The sequence below is a fragment of the Pinus tabuliformis genome, chromosome 3_2 (genome assembly GCF_031772625.1).
Source record: "Pinus tabuliformis cultivar Carrire ecotype Pingquan chromosome 3_2, CPIR1, whole genome shotgun sequence".
Taxonomy (NCBI): domain Eukaryota; kingdom Viridiplantae; phylum Streptophyta; class Pinopsida; order Pinales; family Pinaceae; genus Pinus; species Pinus tabuliformis.
Window position 1 is genome coordinate 115910382 of NC_142302.1, and position 21299 is coordinate 115931680.

A 21299-nucleotide genomic window follows, 5' to 3' on the forward strand; every position below is an offset into this window, starting at 1 on the left:
AGCATCGATGATGACTCATTCATGATTGATCAAATGCAACTCAAGATAGAGATTGAGGATATTTATTTCATCACAGGCCTTTCCCCGAGGGGAGAGGTAGTACATTCCACAGGCAGATCACGAGGTAGTCTCTCTATCGAGGACTACGTGCATATATATTGCTCGGGTCATCCAAAAAAGGTTGGAAGTCAAATTACAATCAAGCACGTGGAGAGTTTATCATTCATCTTGTTCACTATAGCCAGAGTGAATGAATCAGATTCCTTACACCAGGATTCACGGCTTGCCATGAGCTTGGCGATAGACTATCTCACCATGGTATTTGATTGGTGTACTTCTCTTATCGCCAACCTGAAGAGCCAACTTACATCTATCAAAAAGTGCTAGACCAAAAACTTCAGATATGGTACTATTTTGTGCTCTTTCTTCTTTGAGAAGGTCCCAACACTCTGCCCTAGAGTATCAGTTTCGATCAGCACCCCATGAGATCCATGGATGGGCAGGTGGGCTGACTTGATGAAATGACTAGGAAGTGGGGACATTCCTCGGACTACTTTCGATGATAACTTCTTCTCTTGGTGGGAGCATCAAATCATTGCAGTGGATGATTACCCATATGCTGGCTTGGACTTCCTAGGAGATCCTGATCTAGCTTTACCACCAGCCGCGACATGGGGCAATATAGGTAACAAATGTTTTTGATTTTATGATTTTACGATTTTTATGATTTTTATGATTTTTCAAATATAAAAATGAACTTTGAAAAATATTTTTGATAGGATTCAAATGACTAATATGATGATCATGTTCCAGATATTGGGCTAGTACGACCAGATGGATTCCCACGGCATGGACGTCATGGCCGAGGCACTGAAGAGGTGGCTGCCTATATAGAGTGACTCCTACACACAGTTCAATGACACTTGGTGAGATTAACTCACCAAGTACCGCTGGAGGCTATAGAGGATCTCCCTATAGATATGCAGCGTCACGTGGTTGGCATGCCACAGGACTAGGTTCGGACTCTTAGGCATGTGGCCAAAGCAGTATTCACATCCTTAGCCGCTCATCCTAAGTCAGGGCATTATATGTACTGGACATGATTATGGGCATTTGAGTCCCAATTTTTGTATATTATTTTGGACACACTTATGTACACTCGAGATATTTTATGATATCTATATATATATATATATATATATATATATATATATATAGATATATATATATATATATATATATACAGTTTCAACTTTTTGATGCTTGATTTAATTGTGATGAATGAATGATGTGCCAGTCTAATGCTTGATTAGCGATAGAATCAGCTAACCAATTATGAGATCTTGGAATGTGAAAATAATTAATGTAAGTAAATGATCTTTGCAACAATCTCACCCTTAAATACTGGCAATAAAACATGGATCCTTTACCCGATAAATGTTATTCAATTGTGACACTATTAGTTGTGAATCAAGATAGAGTACCAACGAATCGATTCCATAAGAAATTGCTTTGGATAGTAAATTAATAACGGCAATATACTCAGCCATATTATTTGAAGTGGGACCAATGCACACTCCCCTTGACACCATCAACTGACCACTGAGATAGCAGATTACCCAAGCTGCAGAAGCGAGGTTCTGAGTGTGCCAACTAGCACCATTGGCGAATCCAAAATATAACAAATCATCCATCAACACCTACCACAACAGACCAAAAATTGTTGATATCAAATTATCCCAATGAGATATGTACAAAAATACAAAATGTACAAAGAAGTCATTGGCTAGGTGCTACTTAAGCAAAGTACTTCTTAAGGTAGCGCCCATTTCAGGGCTCTACCAACTTATTTCCTTCAAAATCGACTAACTCATACGCCCCTTTTTCTAAAACTCATTTAATTATAAAGGGACTATACCACATAGGCTTGAACTTGCCTACCCCCAAGGCATCCTTATCTTGGTCATAGACCAAGACAAGGTCACCTTCAGAAAAGACTTGAGGACGGACAACTTTATCGTACTGAGTTTTAACCCTGTTATTGTGAGCCTCATTGATTGTGGCGGCATATCGACATTGCTCATCGAGATGTTCCAAATGAAGGAGGAACTCTTTGAGACTGGAAGTCTCTAGAAGGAGCTCAATAGCTAACTTGAGAGATGGAATTTCACATTCAACAAGAAAGATAGATTCCATCCCATAAACTAACTGAAAAGGTGTAAAACCTGCAATAGTCTTTACAAAGGTTCGATATGCCCAAAGAGCCGGATACAACATAAGATTCCAATTGGACCGAATTTTGTCAATCGTCCTTTGTAGGATCATCTTAAGGGTTTTGTTCACTACCTTGACCTATCCATTGGCCTGAGGATAATATGGAGATGAGTGCTCCTGCCGAAAACCCGATTTAAGATCAAATTTAGACATTAGTTGGTTCTAGAAATGACTACCATGGTCAGTGACAATCGCTCTCAGAATACCAGACCTTGAGATAATTTGACTGAAGAGGAACAAAGCCACTATTTCACTATCATTTTTATAAGTGGGCATGGCCTCAACCCACTTCGTAATGTAGTCTACATCCACGATAATGTACTTGTGATTCACTGTTGAAGGCGGATTACAAGTTGTAAAATCAATACCCCACTTAGTAAAAGGACTGACAGTGACAATGGGGAAGAGAGGAGCTGGATGTGCACGCATCTTCCAAGTATAAACTTGATAGGGGTGACAATGTTTGACCGCTTCAACACAATCTTTGAAGAGTGTAGGCCAAAAATCACTGGCACGTAAGATACACTTGGTTGTAGCAAGCCTTGAAAGATGACCACCACAAGCTCCACTGTGGCAATCATTGAGCGCTGACTCTACTTCCTCTAAGGTTAAACAATGCCAAAGGATTGAATCAAACCCTCGACGATATAATGTATCACCAATGATGACATAGTTCTTAGCCAGGTGACGTAATTTTTGGTGTTCATCCTTAGAGAAAGTAGAGGGAAACTTTGAAGTCCGGAGATAGAAAATGATATCTCCATACCAAGGGTCGAGTGATGAGATGAGGAATAGATGTTCATCGGGAAAACTATCATAAACAGTATCCTCTCCATAAGGAAACTCAAAAATTAACTCCGCAAAAACCATAGATTTCTTAGACTTGGCAGGCAAGAACTCGAGATCGAATTCTTGTAAAATTACAATCCATCTATCGTATTTTCCCCCTATCACTCGACTACTGAGGACAAATTGGAATGGATTGAATGATGCTAAGACAAAAAAATTTTGTAGCAAGATATAATGGCGGAGCCACTGGACAGCATGGACAACTGCCAAAGCTAATTTCTCAATAGGAGAATAGTGAAGTTCGAGACCTACCAAGCCTCGGCTGAAGTAATAAATCACATGTTCCATGAGAGCATCATCTTCTTAAATGAGAACCATACCAATGGTTTATTCTGCAATAGCGAGATACAAAAGGAAATCCCTACCATAATTTGGTGGACTCAAAAGCAAGGCAGAGACTAATGCCTTTTCTAAGGCATCAAATGACCGCTACACAAAGTTGTCCCATACGAATGGAACTCCTTTCCATAGCAAAAGCATAAACCCTTTAGTGATCTTGGTATAATTCACTATAAACCTTCTTAAGAAATTAGCCTTCCCTTGAATACTTTGAAGTTTTCGAATTGAGGACGGGGGAGGCAACTTAATTATTTCCTCTACCTTGAAGGTATCAACTCGAATCCCTTCAGTTGACACAACGAACCCTAATAACCGAATAGATGTAACCACAAAAATGCACTTATTGGGGTTCAACCAAATATTGTAAAACTGACATCGCTCAAAACCCAATCGAAGGTGAGTAGGATGATCAATTCGCTTTTGAGAATGAGCAACTAAATTGTCCAATTATGCTTCGATTATATGTTTGAAGTTGTGGAAAGCGTATGACATAGCCCGCTCGAAGGTGGCTCCAACATTTTTGAGACCAAAAGGAATCTTTCTGTATGCAAAGGTACCCCAAGGAGATATAAAAGCTATCTTATGCTGATCTTTAGGACGAATAGAGATTTGATTATAACCGGAAAAACCATCCATGAAGGAGAAAATTTCATTACCCGCACATTCATCAATAATCCGATCAATAAATGGCATGGGTTAATTATCTTTGGGACAAGCTTTGTTTAGGTCTCTAAAGTCAATGCATATTCGGATTGTTCCTTGCTTTTTATCTATAGGGACTGGATTAGAAACCCAATCCGTAAGAGGAACAAGGTATATAAAACCCACCTTGAGCAGCTTCTCTACTTCAGCCTTAATAGTTGTTGCTTTCTTAGGATTAACCGGCTGAAGCTTCTAACAAATTGGCTTAGCATTTTCATACGCCTTGATCTCATGCTGAACTATGGATGGATCAATGCCAGGTATTTCTTCATAAGACCAAGCGAATACATATTGAAATTCCTTAAAAAGGTTGGCATAAATTTGAATTTCTTCAGGGGAACATTTGGCTCCGATGAAGAGATTCTCGATCATGTTAGGGTTCCTAGAGATGTTTATAGATATCATTTTTGAAATGACCGACATATTACCTTTGACACGAAAGTGTGCTGGAGCCAAAGGATTTGATACTGTACAAACTTCACTAGTAAACGGCTCGGAGAAGCTAGATTCTACTTCCTGCAATGGAGGAAGAAAATATGAACGATGGTGTAAGTCTTCCCAAGGTCGATCTACACCCATCATTACTTCTAGGATTTCTTCCTCGGATGGTAAAACTATGTCTAAGCAGTCATTAGCGGAGGTAGAATCAAGGGTCCAAGCTAGGGTCACATCACCATCTAACTCCTCCTCAGAGAAAGGAGTAGAATGGTTGTCTACAGAATTGACGATAGACTGATATCTAAGCTCTACTGCAGAAATAGTAAATTCCATTCCACCAACTTGTCCTTCGTCTAATGTGGTCGTAGGTGAAGATAAGGTCCAAGGGTCTGAAAAATAATGAGTCCGGAAGAACTCTTCCCATGAAGACTCCTTGGATGATGAAATGACATTGATTCTAGTGATAGGAGAGGGAAAATCAAATGTACCCATCAATAAAGAATACATCCCAACTCCTAGATTCTTAGTAGGCGGATGAGGGTTATCCACTAAGAGAACAATAGAACCCGAAGTTGCTTGAGGATCAACTGGAGAATAATCCAATTGATCAACCTGAACAATTTTTCCCTCACGAGGAAAGCAAATGACATGAAACAATGGCATCCATTTCGTATATCTAGTTCCTTCCTAAGAGGAGATTGTAATCCAGGTTAGCATCAATGACTTATACTTCGATATTGATGACCTTTCCCCCAACACATATGGGAAAGGCTGGGATAATTCCATGTGGCTTATGAGAATACATGTCAAATTCTGTGAGGAGGGTAGGTGAAGGAACAACCAAAGGCAATCTGATGGCCTTCCAACATGACATAGACATGATGCACGTGGAAGCTCCTTCATCAATAACAGTTCGAAAAATGTTAATTTTCTGATATGTAGACTTTATTTCAAAAGCCATGTGATCATGGAGTCACATTTTGACATTAAGCATGTCGAAAATGAGCACTAAAGAGTTATTTGGATCAACATCCCCTATCACTGAAAGCAAAGCACTTCGTTGAGCTGGATATGACTAGAGAACCTCTAAAGCAGACATAGCGCATGGACTCTGAGCCAAATCCTCAACAATGGAGTAATTCTAGGCAGCCCTAGCATTAGGATTGATAGTCGCATGCTTAGTGGAACCTTTCGATATCCGTGGTATAGTCTCAACAGAAGGTCGCTCAATATGAAGGTCGGTATTTCCGGGAGCAGTTTTGTCCTTCGATGTTTCAGTTTCATCGTAATCACATGACCAAGTGGCCATGTGGACGTTAGAATCCATCATGAAAACATTTTATGATTTCTCCCCTTCTTGGTTGCCCCCTGCAGAGGTACGAGGATTTGAATTTCCACTAGCAAGCATCTACTGCACTTGGGGAAAAAGGTTGGTTAACATAGCTTGAGAGCTAGAAGTCCCTTGTTTCCCTAACAAGTGCTGAGCATCTTGAATCTTTGGGCAGAGATGAGTTAAATGGTCCCCACTACATAGCTTGCATGGAAACTTGACCTTCTTTCTAGACTCATTTCCACCACCACCAGCATTATTGCCAGGTTTATTTACGTCAGTCTTCCCATCTTAAATCTTTTCTTACCTCGTCCTTTCTTTTTTCCATTGGAATTTTGATTTCCTTTGGGGTTGGAAGATTGGATGACATTAACTGAAGAGGGTTAAGAAGACGAGGGGTTAGGTGATGTGCCCTGATTGGTAGGAGCAGTTTGTAAAGTCATCCGCTGCAATTGGCTCAGTAGGTTCACCGCATTGGTGTCTATGGATCTAACGATACCATCCGCATGGGGACCTGGCTTCAAATTGGCTATATCAACCTTAGCCCCAAGAGCATCAGGCAAGATTTTTTGTAGAATCCCAGACTGAGAGTAAATCAATTCTAACTGTTGGGCCCTAAAAATAGCTTTCCCTTTAGAATAGACTCCAGACAGAAAGACATCCTTAGAGATCTCAGGTTGTAAGGATTTAAAAAACCATTCAAGATGGTATTCATGAGGAATTTTGGCTTTAATGAGCCTCTTTCTCCGCCTCGATTCCTGAATATGATCAGAAATGTGAGTTGCCGTATCTTGACGAAAATTGGCCAGAAGTTCAGTTTCAACATTATAATGGATGGGCAACTGGAAATGATTTATGAAAATGTTAGCCAAATCGGTGAAAAATGTAAAGCTGCCCCCTAGCAACTCTATATACCACTTGGCCACATTTCCAGTTAAGGTTCATTGAAAAAGTCTCAACCTGACCGAGTCATCGATGAGGGAGTTTGATGAACACCACAAATGGAATGTGTTTACATGGTCGCCTAGGTCTTCACCACCCTTCCCCTCGAACTTTGGAATGTTTGATGGGAGTTTGGTTGGGACCAGAGGCCAGGATGGATTGTATTTGATTGGATCATTTGTCAATTTCGTGAGATCTAGCAAATTTAGCATTTCCAGAAAAGGAAGCCTAGGAGGAGCTTCAGGGTTCCACCTAGATTGGGCAGAGTTCCCAAAGTTCTGAAAAGATTGGCCTGGATTTCGTAAGGCACCAGGCTGTCCCAACTAACCAGCAGAACCAGCTGAACCAAAAGGTGAGCCTTGCGATTCGACAAAACTCGGAGTTTGACCAAATCCGCCCGAGAAACCTCCATAACTAGCAAAGCTCGCTCCTAAAAAATTATAAGGAGTCGAAAACCCCTGATAAGGATTCCAAGCAGAAGCTAAGGGAGGAATACTTTGAAATGAACTAACTGTGGAGTACAACCTATTCCCTTGTTGGCAGAAAAAAAGATTCCCAGTTCCTATGCCACTAACTGCAGGGTTAGTCCAACCTTGAAAGGGATTGCTACCTTGTCCTGTAGAAGAAAAAGGCATAGATACTATCATCGGGTTGGAATGTGGTATATGACCACTTCCAAAAGGAAAACCCTGAAATGAAGCCGACCCACCCATCATGGATGTGGAGGCACTAAATGGAACTAACAGAATACCCTGTGAATGGGTGCCAAATGGGAAAAACCCAGAACTAGATGCATTGGCTTGGGAATTTCCACTCGTAGAACGAATGGAGGTAGACCCAACTAAGGATGTGCTAGAAAAAGACCCAAATAAATATACAGAGGGGATGGAAATAGTTCCTCCCCCTTGTACTGATATTGGAGTCTGTAGTTGTAGCACTTGTGGTAGAAGCCATGCTTCCAGTGGTGGTCATCGAAGGTAAGTGCATAATATGACCTAGACTTGACGGTCTATGCATCGAAGTCCCAACATATTGTAATAAGTCTGGATGATTAGAAGGTAGAGGAGAATTCGGAGTTGCTAACAACTCTGGTATTTCTTCCACCTCAATGTTATCTTCCGATTGAAAGAGAACTCAAGAAATAATTATGGTGTTCCTCTCTAGTTTTGCGGAAATACCAGGCCTACCTTGAACATTAACCCCCAGGGGGAGGATCAATCCCCGATGTGTCAGCTAGCACGGGATGAAATCCATTGGCAGTATTACCTTTGCGCCTTCTAGGAAAAGGCTCTAAACTTGGCGGTGAAATACCACGAAGTCTTCGAGACCGTCTAGGCGATCGGTCAGCCACTTTGAATTTTTTATTAATATCTAATTAAAGACTCAAGAAAAAATGAAATCTAGGCCAACTAAGAGCACAGAGCACACATTAAAAATTCCCTAGAAGATGTCAGCTAGTCAAACAACTTTCAAGTATTTCCACTTCGGGTGATGAGGACCCGACACAAAAATACGGGAAAGTGAAGTAAGGGGCCTTCCAAAGATAGTCTGGGATAATGACGGCCCAATCCTACTAGTGAAGGTAACAGAGGAAGTTAAGCCGACCTCCTAGCAACAGCCTGTGCTGGTGCAAGCCCCCAAGCTTCTCAAGGATGCCCTCTGGAAGTACTACTAAGAGTGATACAACGTCGACCTCAGGTGCCACGGGATTCCCCTCCGCAGCCACCTGTGTAGATCTTTAGGAGAAGCAACTAAGGTTACCAACTCGTGTCAAAAGCCAAGCAAAACAGTCTTGGGGTAAGATCTGGCGAGTAGGAGAGGGGGTATCTCTCTTCCTTATCTTCAAAAACCCTCGTGCTTAACTCCCAGATCCAGAGCTTTCCTGGTCTCCCTAACGCTATTGGATTTGCACTCGCTATTCAAACTTCTATGTTTGACAGTTTAAAGTGGCCTTGGAGAGTTTTCTCTCCACACACCTAATCCAAGGCCCTAAAATATCCTAAAACTTGTTGGTGTGTCTAAATTGACAATATAAAAAAGTTCTAGTATATTTTAATTAGCGCTTGTTTTTAAATGGGCTGTTCTTAAGTCAAGGGATAAGCGGAAATGAAACTTGTGGTGTTTTCTGACACAAAAGAAATTAATAAAAACCAAACTATATGCAAATTCACTCGTTTCATTCTTCAATAAAAGAAATTTCTACTAGGTTCTAAGGAACTTCTAAGTAAAAGAAATAAATTATTTTTTTTTTCTCTTTTAACAAGCTTCACACTCACAAAAATCAACAAAACTATGGATACCCTAAAAGATGTGCAAACTATCCTAATGCAATGAATATATGTTGATGCATAAACTTAAGACTACTCTAAAGGAAAGAATGAAAGTAACTTGTTAATCGCTTCTAATTAGCCACTTAAGATGTCTAGATAGAATATAAGCTGCTAATGCTCATTTTCGTCCAAACACTAAAAGCAACTCTCAAGACAAACAAAAAATGCACTTTCACTCACAAAAAGATACCAAATCAAAACAAGGCCAAAGAAAGAAAAAACCAAGTTTTCAAGAAGTTTTCTTCAAAAGCAAAAACAAAAAATGACTTTTCAAAAGTGCTCCAAATACTATTGAAAACTTTGAGACCGAAGAATAGGCAACAAAAACACTTTGCAAGTTATCAACTAAAAATGGGTGAAAACTCAACAAAATAGGTATTTCAAGATGCTTTTAATGACCAAAAAGCAGCAAAAAGAGCTTGGTGACAATGATCAAAAGATCAAGAAAGACAACTCTCAAAATCGTCACTCAATAACTTTCAAAAAGTGAGAAAAGTAAATGGCCACAAGATGTAGTTTTGACACAAAGCAAGAAGATCACAAAGATAAAGTTTGTCACAAAGATTGAAACCAATCTTTCTGCTCTGGAAGATCAAAATAGCCAAGATTATTAGAGAAAAATCTTGTGTGCTCAAACAAAAATGATGACACTTGAAACAAAGCAAAACAAGACCAAAACTTTCCTCAACCAGAGAGAATTTGAAACCAAAAATTTGCTGTAAAAACAGAAATTGACAACCAAACTTGACTGCTCAGAAAACACTCAGACGAGCAAACAAATTTACTGAACAAGAAAGATTTGCAAAAATCTTGGAAAATTAGGGTATACGTGACTGTGTCAATGCATATCTGCGTGTATACGCGATTCAACCCTGAGAAACCTGCATATACGCAGGTTCATATGGGGAAACTTGCGTACATACGCTTCTGTAATCTGGAAAAACTACGTATATAACAATTCACAAGAAAAAGCAAAAAAGGGGTCTGAAAAAGTTGATCAGACTTAGAGTCTGAGTTCCTATAAGAATAGACAACTTAGTTATAGCAAGAAATTCAAAGGTTGAGCCCTAATTGACTTAAATTAACCCAAACTAGGAACAATAATATTGTTGTCCCTAGCAGAGTCGCCAATTCTATTGAGGGACAAAGTCCCCTAGTGTCTTAGGTCAATACCCTAGCAGAGTGGGGGTTATATACAATGAAAAACAAGCATTCCACATAGTCATGATACTAATATAAGCAAACTACGCGAAGAGAGGTGCACCTGGGGTCCTTCGTTCGGGTAGATCTAGCCAGGGTCCAGACCCTCTTAGAGTTCCTTTCAATCCTTAAACCTGCAAAACGATCAATTCAAAGAAGCATAGTAGTATATGGACCAAGCTGTTGGCATTATGATTCAAGTGTTGTCCTTGATGGCAACTCACTCAGAGGTTGGTACAGTTTCTCAGAGGTTGGTACAGGTGATGGCAACTTAATCAGAAGACATATCTTAGTACAGCAGGCCAAGAAAGTTCATACACGCAGGTTCATTAAGCCCAAGTCGCGTGTACACGCAGGTTGGCTTCAGTAAAAGAGCGTGTATGTGAAAACGTACCTTTGGTCCATGGCGGTTAGTCCTTGGAAGTTGTGCCTATGGTTTTGGACCATGGCGTCTCGACGGACGTGTTGATCCCTAGTTTTGAAGTTGATGGTATTGTGTTACTATGGTTTTGGACCGTGGTATTGTAAAGGGCCTAAGGCTATATAAGGAGAAGATCATTAGGCAAATGAATGTAGGCAAGGTGCAAGAGTGTGTGTGAGTGATGAAGATCTGAGGAAGTGTGAGATCCAAGTGCTGGTTATGGGTTGGTGATCTGAACCAAGGTTTCACTCATGTGGAGGATGATGAATGATGGAACGAGATCTCAAGGCTTGGAATGATTATCTTCATATGGTTTGACTGTGGATAGATCAGATCTACTGACGCATGTTTATTATTATGATCTGGGTATGTTTTGATGTCTGATATAGCTGCAGAGTTATAAGTTAGAATTTGCAGATCTGTACGCGGGTCGGCTTTGGTAAAAGAGCGTATACACGCAGGTTGGGTTCATCCAAGTAGCGTATACAATGTGAAGAATGATATTTGAAGATGAAGTTGGATCTGGTTGTTGTTATATTGTCTGGTTGTTGTTGACAGGGTTACAGTGATTCAGAATTGGGTGTTTCAGTGATTGATGATGCAGGTTGTTCTACAATGGTGATTGTTTCATGGATCCAGTATGAAAATGTATGAAACGTGGTCCCGGGAAGATCGTAGGCCGGCACCTACGTACTGGTAAACATATCAGCCAGTACAAGAGCCAAGGGGGGTTGTAGCTCCCTTCCAGGAGCAGCTGGAAAACGAGTGAAGGTTGTAGCCTTCTGTAGGGTTGGCACCTACGTACTAGTAAATGGATCGGCTAGTACAAGAGCTATGAGGGTTGTAGCCCTCTGCAGGTTGCAGCCTGCGTGCTGGTAAATGACTGCACCAGTGCATTGTAAAAGAAGTTTCTTATTAAAGAAGAAAGAGACGAATTGCAGCAGGTGGTTTTCACCCACATTGGGTTTCCACCTTATATCATGGTGTTCATGTGTGTGGCTCTTGTGTGATGTTCTGTTCTGTTATTCTGCACCTGTTTACTGTTAATATGCTTAATAATGATCTGATGCATTTACTGAAGATTAACTGAATTATAAGATCTCTGGATATACGCGAGTTTCATTAGACACAGTAGCGTGTACACGCGGGTTCACTTAATTGAAGTAGCGTATATGTTTCTGAGTATGAAATAGAAAAAGTTTGATTGATCTGATAATACTGATTCACCCCCCCTCTCAGTATTATTTCCAACAATTGGTATCAGAGCAGGTCCTTCAGAGAAGCTTGATCGCTTGAAGGAGATTCGTAGAACAATGGGGAAGAAAGCACGTCAGAAGAAGAAGGCAGCTCAAAGGAACAATGACAACCTGCCGTTGAATTCAGATCCTGAATCACCTCAGAATGAAGATGGACAAACAAATGAAGCATCAGATCAAACCATAGATCAGCAAGATCTACCTAGCAAAAAGGAGAATGCCCTCAGAGAAGAAATCATCAAATTAGAAGATCTGTTGGAATGTGCCTCCAGAACTCGACAAATGCTGCTAGCACTGAATAAAGAGTAAGAAAACGAGATCCTCAAACTAAGGCATCAGTTGGATGAAGGAAGGAAAGCTGAAGAGACCTTGAAGAAGCAATGTCTAGACAAAGAAGAACAACATCAAGTTGAGGTAAATATCTTGAAAAGTAAATTAGAAGAAAAGGATAAACTATTACGATTTCAAGATAGTACTAAGATCTTGGATGATATTCTTAGTAGTCAAAGGTCCCCTGCTATCAAAACTGGTCTTGGTTTTCATGAGTCTATTGAAGGTGAATCTGTTTCACAAAGTAAGACAAGAATCTCTAATGCAAAATCTGAAAGGCTCTACAAGGAGATGAAAGGTCAACCTCATCAACAATCAAGGAAAGAGACTCCTCAAAGAAAATCTTTTACTCCTCCCATGAATAATGTTGAATGTTATGTATGTCATAATCTTGGACATGTTGCAGCCATATGTAGAAGAAGAAGGTTTCAAGACCATCATGCAGAAAGATCATCACATTCAAGGTACTTTAATGGATATTGCTTTTCTTGCAATATATTTGGCCACAAAGCTGCTGATTGCTATAAGAGGAATATGAAACATGTAAGATGCTATGAATGTAACAAGTTTGGACATAAAGCAAGAGATTGCAGGAACAAAGCTCATGATAAGAAGAAATCATCAACATGCTTGAAGATATGGAAGAAGAAGGAAGTTCAGCCAGAAAGTTGTGGCACAGCACAGGGTACTCAGCACAGCACAGACATAACAGACTCAAGGGGAGCTGAAGATGTAAAACTTCAGTGTTCTAATTATCATACGCAAGTTTTATAAAGTAAAGACGCATATATACGCGAGTTTCACACTGAAAAGTCGCGTATATGTCAGTTTGTGAAAAAGCAGTGGGGACAGACTCAGAAAAGGGGTCTGATATGATCCAGTCCAGTATATGCTCTATTGGTTAACAGTTACAGTCTGCTGAGGATGTTTGGAAATGTTTTGATACTTGTAAGATGCTAGAAGTGTTTAATCCTAACTTGATGATGAGATCTTGATGCTTATTACTGATGTATGCATGATCAGATCTAACTACAGATGGCACAGGCTCAGGGGGAGCATATACTTCAAATAATGCATTGTTGGCATTATGGTTAGAAGTTGTTGATAAAGTCTATGAAGCTAAATGATACATCTTGTTGTTTGATCAAAGGAATGGCATTGCAGGCTGATGGTACAGATCATATATGATGAATGATAGTCATGGTCTTGAATGAATTGCTAGTCTTAGAACTTGCATCTACTCAGGGGGAGCATGGATGGATTGATACAACTTGGAGCCCATTCAGAAACTTCAGCATGTATCTCTTTTATGGTATCTCTTTCATGGTGTCAAGGTCATGTAACGGCCTATTTTGGTTTCCCCACTATGCCTGGGATGATTGATGCAATACGATTGGTTGTCATATGTAAACTTTTGATGTATCCCCACTTGGTTGGGTGGATGAGTCAATGTTTGTATATCCTCACTTAGTTGAGAGATGGATGTATGTATGAGTCTTTGGTGATAGGAAGGTCTTTTATGGTGTATAAGTCTTTGTTCTTCTTGAAGAACATCTTTTGCAGATCTTGCCTACAGTCAAGGGGAGCATGAACAGCACAATTCAGCAAGAGCAGGATGGATAGATTGGTACACTTTGGCATACACAAAGGGGGAGCACATTTGGAGATTGCAGCAGGTACTCAGGGGGAGTATGGACAGCAGAAGGTATACCAAAGAAGAGAATATCTTGGTTCGCCCTTTGCCCTTGATGTCAAAGGGGGAGAGTGACTTGGTGTGGTGGTTGCCATCAAGTCCAAAGGGGGAGATTGTTGGCATTATGATTCAAGTGTTGTCCTTGATGGAAACTCACTCAGAGGTTGGTACAGTTTCTCAGAGGTTGGTACAGGTGATGGCAACTTAATCAGAAGACAGATCTTAGTACAGCAGGCCAAGAAAGTTCATACACGCAGGTTCATTAAGCCCAAGTCGCGTGTACACGCAGGTTGGCTTCAGTAAAAGAGCGTGTATGTGAAAACGTACCTTTGGTCCATGGCGGTTAGTCCTTGGAAGTTGTGCCTATGGTTTTGGACCATGGCGTCTCGACGGACGTGTTGATCCCTAGTTTTGAAGTTGATGGTATTGTGTTACTATGGTTTTGGACCGTGGTATTGTAAAGGGCCTAAGGCTATATAAGGAGAAGATCATTAGGCAAATGAATGTAGGCAAGGTGCAAGAGTGTGTGTGAGTGATGAAGATCTGAGGAAGTGTGAGATCCAAGTGCTGGTTATGGGTTGGTGATCTGAACCAAGGTTTCACTCATGTGGAGGATGATGAATGATGGAACGAGATCTCAAGGCTTGGAATGATTATCTTCATATGGTTTGACTGTGGATAGATCAGATCTACTGACGCATGTTTATTATTATGATCTGGGTATGTTTTGATGTCTGATATAGCTGCAGAGTTATAAGTTAGAATTTGCAGATCTGTACGCGGGTCGGCTTTGGTAAAAGAGCGTATACACGCAGGTTGGGTTCATCCAAGTAGCGTATACAATGTGAAGAATGATATTTGAAGATGAAGTTGGATCTGGTTGTTGTTATATTGTCTGGTTGTTGTTGACAGGGTTACAGTGATTCAGAATTGGGTGTTTCAGTGATTGATGATGCAGGTTGTTCTACAATGGTGATTGTTTCATGGATCCAGTATGAAAATGTATGAAACGTGGTCCCGGGAAGATCGTAGGCCAGCACCTACGTACTGGTAAACATATCAGCCAGTACAAGAGCCAAGGGGGGTTGTAGCTCCCTTCCAGGAGCAGCTGGAAAACGAGTGAAGGTTGTAGCCTTCTGTAGGGTTGGCACCTACGTACTAGTAAATGGATCGGCTAGTACAAGAGCTATGAGGGTTGTAGCCCTCTGCAGGTTGCAGCCTGCGTGCTGGTAAATGACTGCACCAGTGCATTGTAAAAGAAGTTTCTTATTAAAGAAGAAAGAGACGAATTGCAGCAGGTGGTTTTCACCCACATTGGGTTTCCACCTTATATCATGGTGTTCATGTGTGTGGCTCTTGTGTGATGTTCTGTTCTGTTATTCTGCACCTGTTTACTGTTAATATGCTTAATAATGATCTGATGCATTTACTGAAGATTAACTGAATTATAAGATCTCTGGATATACGCGAGTTTCATTAGACACAGTAGCGTGTACACGCGGGTTCACTTAATTGAAGTAGCGTATATGTTTATGAGTATGAAATAGAAAAAGTTTGATTGATCTGATAATACTGATTCACCCCCCCTCTCAGTATTATTTCCAACACAAGCATCATATATAAATCAACTTCATAGCACATTAAAAGGTAGTTAGTTATATAATTGAAACAACTATTCATATGCAAACCATAATAACAACATGATAAGCATGAAGAAGATTGATTTCTAGAACAAGACAAATGTTTCTTCACTGTAGATAACTAAAGTAAAACAAGGAATGATATCACCTGAATCTTCCTCTCACAAGATCCAAGCGGAACTGTCCTCCGGATTCGTCCAATCCCAAGTCTTCAAAAGGCTCCTTCCATGACTCACACAAGGATATCTCGACTAATGAAAAGACATCATAGCTCAAGGAAACAAGGGTTTCTTGTAATGGGGGAAGTGCTGAAAGCACAAGGATCTTTAGACCTAATTAGGGATAATCTCAATAGAGTGATTTTTCTCTTTATTCTCTTCCCCTTTAGGCCTTCCCATTGAAGCCTTTTTATACTTCTCCCAGTGTAGTTTTTTAGTTGGGAATTCATTGGGAACATTTGGGCCACGGGCACTAATAGGTAATCAACAAATAAAACCTGTGATCTCCACTCGAAATGAAGGAGATTTAATTTTTTTAAGTGTTTTAAGACATATATGCGGGTTGGGTATACACAGACCCGCATACACACACGTTTAGCTTAGGGCAATGTCATGTATAGGGAGTAAAACATTGTTTTTTAAGTATTTGGACAAGTTCTAGAAGGAGGGGATACCCTAGGCCATGAGTGCAGCATCACAAACATCAAGAGTGAGATTTGGAGCTATAACAAGAAGAAGTACATTTCATAATTTTATTTTGTCCCTGGTTTGAAGCATAATCTCATAAGCATTGGACAATTCATGCAAAAGGGATACAATGGTTTTTTCAAGAATGGGGAGTGCATAATTTTGGATAAGTATCCAAGAAAACAACTGATTGCAAAAGTTCAGATGACATTGAATTTTTCCCCTAAAGATAAAACCAGATTTGAAGGAAGAAGTTTCACAAACGCAACTGTCAATGAATTCATAAGAGCATGAAAGAAAAGTTATAGTTGTCACACAAGTAAACTTTCAAGAAGAGGTCAAAGATGAGATTAGTTATGGAATTTGAGATATGGTCACCATAGTTTTTGAGGTTTGAATTTGTTGCATAGGAAAGGCATGGTGAAGGGATTTACACTAATAGAAAAACTAGAAAGCCTATGTGAAGGATGCATCTTGGGAAAAAAACATAGAGAGACATTTCGAGCAAGAAAGTTAATAAGGGAAAAAAAAACCCTTGGAGATTCTCCATTCAAATTCATTTGGACCAATGCAGACACCATCAATTGGTGCCAACTATTATTTTTTGACTTTCATATATGATTATACAAGGAAGACATGGGTCTACTTCTTAAAAAAAAAATTGAAGTGTTTGAGCACTTCCGCCAATACAAAGCTCTTGTTGAGAAGTAAAGTGGCACTAAATAAAAGCCTTGAGGACTGATAGAGGTGGTGAATACGTCTCAAATGACTTCCTATGATTTTGTAGGGAACATGGAATTCACAAACAATTTACAGCAAGGTATAAACCTCAGCAAAAATGGTGTCGTGGAAAGGAAAAATAGAACCATTATGGAAATGGAAAGGAATATGCTAAAGGCAAAGAATTTTCCAAATGACTATTGGGCTGAATTTGTCGCTTGTGTAGCATATATCATTAATAGGTATCCAACCAAAAGTATCAAGAATATGGTTCCTGAAGAGGTATGGAGCGGAAGGAAGCATAGTGTCACTCCAATGAGAGTGTTTGGATTTGTGGCGTATGCACATGTCTCGGATGAGTTAAAGAAGAAGTTGTACAACAAGGGGGAGAAATGCATATTTGTTGGATATATTGATGAATCTAAGGCATACAAGCTCTACAATCTAGTAACCAAGAAGGTCATAATCAACAAAGATGTGTATTTTATAGAAGAGGAAGCATGTGATGAAATTTTAGAGAAGAAAATCAATGTGAAAATATGTATACCACCTGAAGACAAAGAGGAATTAACTGAAACAAGTAATTCCTCAATGGTGACTCCTTCTACTCCTATTCAAGCACAAAAAGGCAATCAACAAGTATCACCAACAAAAAATAATAGGACAATGTCGAACAGTCAAGAAGTACTACTCCAAGCACATTGTAAAGACCTGCAACGTCATCTACCTCAAGCACAACATCAAGTGACATGTTAGGCTCATCTTTCGCAAGCATAAGAAGACAAAAATTTAGAAATTTAAGTGAAATTTATGAGAAAAATGAAGTTGATAATAGCGTAGGTCTGAATTCCTTATTTTCATTGTTTTTGTCATGTAGATGACCCAATCCATTTTGAAGATGCAGTCAAATAAGAAAAATTGGTTGTGGTAATGGATGAAGAAATAGAAGCAATAGGAAAGAATGACACATGGGAATTAGTGGACCTTCCGCAAGGAAAATAAGTCATTGGAGTGAAGTGGTTCTATAAGACCAAGAGAAACGTTGAAGGAAATATTGAAAGGCATAAAACAAGGCTAGTTGCCAAAGGATGCCCGCAACAACATGGAAGAGATTATGCGAAGACATTTGCACCAGTTGCAAGGATGGAGATAGTACATACAGTGTTGTCAATTGCCGCACAACATAAATGGAAAGTGTAACAAAGGGATGTAAAAATCAACGTTCTTGAATGGAGTGATGAAAGAGGAAGTATATGTTGTGCAACCACCTAATTATGAGGTAGAAGACAGGGTGTATAGGTTGAGGGAAGCTCTTTATCGACTGAAGCAAGCACCATGTGCATGGTATAACAGGATAGATGCTTAGTTGATGGATAATAGCTTCGGAAAATATTACAGTGAGCCTACTCTCTACATCAAATAGAGTGATGGTAAGCTTCTTATTGTTATTTTATATGTAGATGATTTGATTTTACAGGGAGTGATTATTTCCTCATTACTCACTTCAAAGACATCATGAAAATTGAGTTTGAAATGATTGACTTCAAATTGTTAAGGTATTTTTTGGGCATAGAAGTGAAGCAAATAGAAAATGGTATTTTTATTTCTCAAGCAAAGTATGTAACATACATTTTGGAGAGGTTTAATATGTAGAACAACAAGCCCGCCCCAACTTCAAATGTCATGGGATTGAAGTTGAGAAAATAAGATTGCAACAACAATGTCAATCCGACATTTTACAAAATTATGGAGGGAAGTTTGATGTATTCGACATCAACTAAGCCTGATATAATGTATGCAATGATCTTGGTGTCAAGGTTCATGGAGATACCCAAGGAGACACATTGGAAATCAGCCAAAAGGATTTTAATTTATGTCAATGGGACAAAGGAGTCTGGTATTTTGTACACCACTACAAATGATTTTAGGCTCGTTGGTTACATTGACAGTGACTAGGAAGAAAGTGTTGATGATAGAAAGAGCACATCAGGATATGTTTTTCATTCAGGGTCGGGAGTCATTTCATAGGCCTCCAAGAAGCAACTGATAGTGTCATTGTCAACAACATAAGTTGAATATGTCATCGCAATAGTAGAAATGTGTCAAGAAGTTTGGATGAGAGGAATGTTGAGAGATTTATGCCATGAACATGAGGGAACAACAACTATTTTTTGTGATAACAATTCCGAAATTGCACTATCAAATAACTATGCTTTTCACAAGAGGACCAAACTCATTGATGCTAAATATCATTTTATTAGAAAATTGATTAACAATTGTCAAATTATGTTGTAGCACTGCAGGTCACAAGAACAGTTTGCAGACATCTTCACAACTCCATAGGCACATGGAAATTTTGATTATCTCATAGATTGTTTGGGAATTGTCAATGGTGGCAGATGTGATTAAGGGGGGGTGTTGGAAAATTAATCCCAACCACCATGTTAAATAGACTGACAACAACCATACTTGTGCTACACAAGCAAATCAAGCAAGAAGACTTTTACTGCAGGTTGCGGATTTTGTTTGCATGCTAAAGGACATGAATCAAACAAAGTTCTGAGCAGGAATACAAATTCCCCATTCCGCAACACATCAAGTAATTAAGAAAAAATGGAAATTTAATGTAGGGCTGGTAAAACTTAAGTTCTAGTGTTTTACTCCGCAACTAGTGTTAACACTCCACAACATCTGGAAATTGATAAAATTATGCTTTAGTACAATCATCCATCCTAAGTTTTAAATTTTTTGTTTTGTCATGTATTAGTATCTTAAAATGTATGTTTTGAATATAGAAGTTAGTGGAAAGCCTTTTCATGTGTGGCAGATGTAGGTCTCAGAGGTCAAGGTGAGAAAATTGTGGAGCATTTTTCTACGAGTAAATTTGCTTGAGTTTTCGCTATGTTTTGGGTGCAGAAATCAACTATGATGTCTTGAGTAAGACTCCTCTACCTAATCTTTCAAATTTTTATACATTGTACCATATAAAGACATAATACTTATACAGTAAGAAATCAACATTTTGTGCAGAAATTACGTTAGTCGAATCACACTTCAACTTGCTTTTTTTTTTAATTTATAAAACTCTTAAATTCAGTAATGGAATCTAGGAAGGTAGGAAGGGATACGAAAAGTCATACAAGTAGATCCATCTTAGTTGTGGTGACTTTTCAGCTTTGAATAGGCTTTTCATGCAATGACATTAAGCTCGAAGCAACTACAAACTTCTAATACTAGTTACAAAACGACTGCTCGCATGATTTTTGAAAGATCGTTTATGCAAATTGTGGCCATCTTCGTCCAAAATGCTAATTCCCTGCACCTGAATTGTTCAGTCGAAGTGGTTAGAAATATTATTTATATGAATTAAAAACTGATATATACAAAACTGATTTGAAATTCAATTCAAAACTTCAAGCAGGGACAAAATTTGATGGGCAAATTGCTCATCACAGGTTGATTTTCTCGTCAAATATAATTTAAAAGTTTATGAAACTGCCAAGATCTTTGTTTCAAAATTTGAAAAGGGCTAGAGATGTGAAAACTTGCCAATGTGACCCATGAATCTATTTTGAAATTCGAACTCTGGCTTCAAATATATATGGTTGATTGGTGAGACTGGAACATATGAAGGTTGGACTGCTGAAGGCGAGGTAGGCCTTCTAGAGGTTCTTTGTCAGAAATGTGTCTACCCATGTCCAATTAATGCATCCAACTGCTTAAAGTGATTCACGTCATCTAAAACCATAAGAATTAGGTCAGAAGAAAATTGGATTTGCTCTCTGATCTCCTTTACACAGAAATAAAAGTGGTCTATTTGCTTATCCTATTGAGCCAAATTCCTTGAGAAGTTTCAATTGCAATGAGTATAGAGGTGTCTATCTGACATCTAATAGAGGTGAAACAAGATTTCTTGTATTTTGATAAACAACGATTAAAGATTTACCTTGCTAGGGTAGTTTTACCAACCCCACCAAGCCTTACAATTCCTATAATTCCAATCTCCTGGCTTCATGTCTTCCATAGCACAGTGCTTTAAAAATCTTTTACTTTGTCAACTAAGTTAGCTGGATGTTTAGCCCCACTCAGAGGTGTTTTTCTAACTTTCTCTGACACTATTTGGATGACCTTATCGGCGTTGGGCCATGC